Source organism: Nannobrachium achirus (genome assembly GCF_963921795.1).
Source record: "Nannobrachium achirus genome assembly, chromosome: 4".
NCBI lineage: Eukaryota > Metazoa > Chordata > Actinopteri > Myctophiformes > Myctophidae > Nannobrachium > Nannobrachium achirus.
In genome coordinates, this window is record NC_137813.1 from 63354777 (window position 1) to 63359485 (window position 4709).

General features: G+C 45.2%; 1 pseudogene across 1 annotated transcript; it reads left to right on the forward strand.

Moving 5' to 3' along the window:
• The first annotated feature begins 1199 nt into the window (after nucleotides 1–1199).
• On the forward strand, nucleotides 1200–3458 carry LOC308283078 (G-protein coupled receptor 182-like; annotated as a pseudogene). The gene is made up of 3 exons: nucleotides 1200–1523; nucleotides 2265–2468; nucleotides 2832–3458. The product of its transcript is annotated as a G-protein coupled receptor 182-like (transcript).
• Nucleotides 3459–4709: the final 1251 nt, after the last annotated feature.

The window sequence follows — 4709 nt, forward strand, 5'->3', positions numbered from 1 at the left end:
GAAAACAGCAGATCTACAATTTAGGAGGTTTCGGCCAAACAGCAGAGATATGCAGTTGATGTGGTTACTTTTCTAAGTACTTTGATAATGCTGTGACTGTTACAAGCTGATAAATGTGATAAATCTTAAAGTCATTTTCAGTCCTGCCACTCCGTTGGGATTATTGTGTGCTTTGCAACATAGATCTTTATCTGAATGGCTTTGTTGATAGAGGTGAAAATATATATATATTGTTGAACCACAAACAAGGCACACTATGCCTTGTTTTGGAACTGAGTGCACTTCAAATTCATAATTGAATATGAATATATTACTTTACTACTATAGATAGATAGATAGATAGATAAAATAGATAGGCCTAGATCAATGAACAACAGTACACAATAGCATACACCTGTATTACTATCTTGCACCTAAAAGAAATAACAAGACAAAGCTACATTATCTACATTAGCTACACAATCCTCACATTATCCCGCCTCAAACTAATTCTGAAATCACCACATTTTTATAGCCCAGCATGTCTGCCTATAGAAGATCCTCCTTTAGTGCTGCGCTCATGTAAGGTTTGACAACGTAAACCAGATGAACCTAAAAGCACAACATTAAAAAGCCAGAGTCGGATTTCAACAGATTGAACTGCAGTTTAAGTATCTGTGTCATTTTAGATTTGTGCTAAAAACACTATTTTATACTTTGGCTATTCAAGCTCCTATATGGGCAGGACCTATGGGCGGGTCACATGAGCTTGTAGATCTGCTATTTTGTATTTATTTTAAATCATGAATATTTGTACAAAACATTTTGAGATGGGGGTCAGAGGCCAAATACTGTACATAACTTTGGTGTGTGTGTGTGTGTGTGTGTGTGTGTGTGTGTGTGTGTGTGTGTGTGTGTGTGTGTGTGTGTGTGGGGGGGGGGGGGGGGGGGGGGGGGGGGTCCTTGACATATAAAACGTTGAGAACCACTGATATAGCGACATACGTTTTTCAAAAAGATATTTTTCCCCAAATGCAGCGAGAACAATAGGCCTTGCAAAGCTGGTGTCATACTGGGATGCCCCTCCCCAGGCAGCCTTTTTGACAGGGTAGGGGGATATATACTAGCTGCAGTATTGACACTTTTACTTAAGTAAAGAATGTGAGTAGGTAGGCCTATAACTTTTCCACCACTGCCCAAATGTAACCCCGACAGAGACCATGTCGCTGGGAGAACACGGCAACCACTCGGACAACGCCACGGAGGACTGGTACCTCCACGAGTGCATCTTCCACCTGGGCGAGGAGGCGCGGCGCATCACGCTCTTCCTGCTCTACCTGGCGGGTGTTCGTGGCGGGGCTGCTAGGCAACGTCCTGGTGCTGTGGGTCAACTGGCGGCGGGCGGCACCGCGCGGCCCGGCGGCGTCCTCTTCTGCGTGGTCAACATGAGCCTGTCGGACCTCATGATGGTCCTGGTGCTGCCCTTCTTCATGATGGAGGTGACGGTGGGAGACGTGTGGCTCTGGGGACACTTCCTCTGCAAGGTGCTCTTTTAAGAATTATTGAAGGCTTTAACCAGGGAAAAACAGCAGATCTACAAGCTCGCAGCGCGGCACTGTGTGCCGCGTTGCGAGCTTGTAGATCTGCTATTTTTGAAAAAGTCGTGAAAATGTGTGCAAATCTTTGAATATATGTATTTTCAAAGCAAACGTTTGTAACTCAAAGTCTGCTTCTGGGTGGTCCCTGGAACTAAATATTTTAAGATGGGGGTCCGTGGCCAAATACATATCATTTTGGGGGTCCTTCACATGAAAAGGTTTGAGAACCACTGACATAGTAGTCTCTCAAGAACAGACTAACTGAGCTCCAGTTGAGTGAAAAGGACCTTTTCTTTGACGATGGCTAAGCCAGATTGCTGACATAGATAGCTTTTTCAAAAAACCTTAGCAGGATTCAAAAGACACTTATAGAATCGGGTCAAAATTCTAATTTTCATGATTTTTCAAAAATATCAGATCTACAAGCTCAAAAAAATCAAAAGATCAAATCAAATCAAAAAATCAAAGATTGCATGGTCATGATTCACTGCAATCCTGGATGGCTTGGTTCTGGGCTTAACATAATTGTTATAAATATCTTTGTAAAAGTCTATGGGGAAAATTAATGGGAGATTTTAAGATGCTCTATTGTACGTCGCTCTGGACAAGAGCATCTGCATATAAACTTACATCTTACATCTTACACCCAACTGTCATTTCTCTCCCCCCCCCCCCCCAAAAAAAAAGGTCTCCAACCTCGTTTACATGCTCAACTTCTACAGCAGCTCCCTCTTCCTGGCCCTGATGACCCTGGAGCGCTACCTGTCCCTGACCCGGCCCTCCGCCGCCTGCTTCCCGCCGGCCGACCGCCGGCGCCGCTGGCTGCTCGGCGGCGGCCTGTGGCTCTTTTCCTTCCTGCTGGCGCTGCTGGAGAACGTGCACGTGGACCTGGTTAGTAAGTAGTTTCTAAAGGTGTGTAATAATATGTACTAAAAGGTTGAAATTCAACTCTCGGGGGAAACTGATTTGTGTTTGTGTCCTGTTAATTTACTATGCAGGAAAAAAAGACAAAAAATAAATATGCTTTAAGTAGCATGTGAGGGATCAAACTAGAGGCTTTTCATGATGATGAATCCAAAAAACATTCCATGGGCTAAAATCAGTTTTTTTTTTATGAGGTTTCCCCCGAGAGTTGAATTTTGACCTTTTAGTACATATTATTACACACCTTTAGAAACGCATTGGTGAAGAAATTTCTTGGTAACGATTTACTTCGCAGACTGGTCTAAATATCTTATAAAACCCCCTTACTAGGTGGAGTGGGACGGGCACTACTGCTACCTGATGCCGGAGCACGGCCACATCGAGTGGTTCAAGCTGTTCTTCTTCCTCAACCTGGCGTGCCAGTTCCTGGGCCCCGCCGCCGTCATCGTCGCCTGCAACGCCCGCGCGGCCCGCGCGCTCCGCCAGGCCCCGCCGGACGTGCGGGAGCGGCACGGCGGGCTGCGGGAGGCGCGGCTGGTGCACGTCTACTCGCTGGTGTTCGTGGCGTGCTGGCTGCCGTACCACCTGGTGGTCGTCCTGCTGATGGTGTCCTACTACGGAGATTACTACGGCTGCCGGACGCTGGACGCGCTCTACTTCCTGTACGGCGTGACGCAGAACCTGTCGCTCTTCCACTGCGTGGCCAACCCCGTCCTCTACAACTTCCTCCGCGAGGGCTTCCGCCGCGACCTGGCCGGCGCCGTGGCGAGCTATGTGCCCCGCGGGGTGGAGGAGGTCGCTGCGGTTCAGACGGCGGCGGCAGCGGCGGGGTCCCCGGTCGAAGGCGGCCGGCGCCGGGCGGGGGAGAGAGGGCTGCGAGCGGAGCGACATGAGCACCAGCCACTCAGATGTTGGATCTTAACCACTTTAAAGGCCCTTTCCCACTGGGCACGATAACGATAAAGGTAACGATGTGTCAGCGTTCACATCAATTATGACGGCTTTATCGTTGTGGTGTGGACGCTGCCATCCACTTCAATTGAAAACTATATTTTTTATCGTTATCTTTGTCGTTTTCGCGCACAGTGGGAAATGGCCTTTAACCTGTGTTTACCCCAAGCAATGGGTCACGACTCAAGTAAAAATCCCATTTTCTTTTCCAACATAAAAGATAAAGAAACATGATTTTAAAAGATTTTGTAATAGAAATAAAACGACAAAACAAACAAATCTAAGAAATTCCATAATTAAAAAAACTATATCATTAGTGAAAATTGCAGGTCTACTAGCTTGTAGATCTGCTGTTTTCACTAGTTTGGATTCAGGGCAAACATCTCATTTTAAGAAAGTTTGGGAACCACTGCTTCCAAATTGAGACCTTTTTTCTTTACCTTATTATTCCATGTTTTTGTTCAATTTCTTGTAATTCTTCTGATGTGGTGCTTCATAGGTGACAGTGACACACAATAGACAAGCTATACTACATGGTGTCATAGAATTTTGTTAACGATAAAATGATATTCTTTTAATATCCGAGTTATTCCAAATTGATAGATTGACTCGACTATAGTGTTCTGATGGCATGTGGCTGCTAATGTTATACTGGGTGTGTAAATTTAGGTCAAAAGAGAGAGAGAGAGAGAGAGAGAGAGAGAGAGGGAAAAAAAGAAAACAGTTTACGCATGCAGCACACGATCCGGCAGACCGGCACCTATTCATTGACAAATGAAGCACTGCAGTGGCGTCAGTTCAGAAAAAGCTAAGGTATGGCAAATGCGCGCGAAGCAGTCATGTTGCCAAACCTTAGCAACAGGCATGATACATTTATTTTAAGAAGTACATTTTATTTTTCCCCCCCGTTTCTACGGTTTCTTGGGCTGGCTATGGCAGGCTGGAACGGTTGTTGAAGTGCAGCTAAACTTGACATGTTGGTAAACGTGCCACAATTAACAAAATGCACCTGTGCAGCTGACATACGGAACCTGGGAATATACCATTTTGTCAAGATGGGGAGAATAAAAGTGTGGAGAATATAATTATAATACTTGATAAAGTGACCATTTTATTAAATGTTTTAATTTGTAGTTATTTTACTGTAATTTAACAACATAATAAACCAGCACATAAAAGTAACTTTTATTTTCCCACTGGACCCAGGGTATGGCAGCTGCATACCCCTGCCATACCCAATTGACGCCCTTGAAGCAC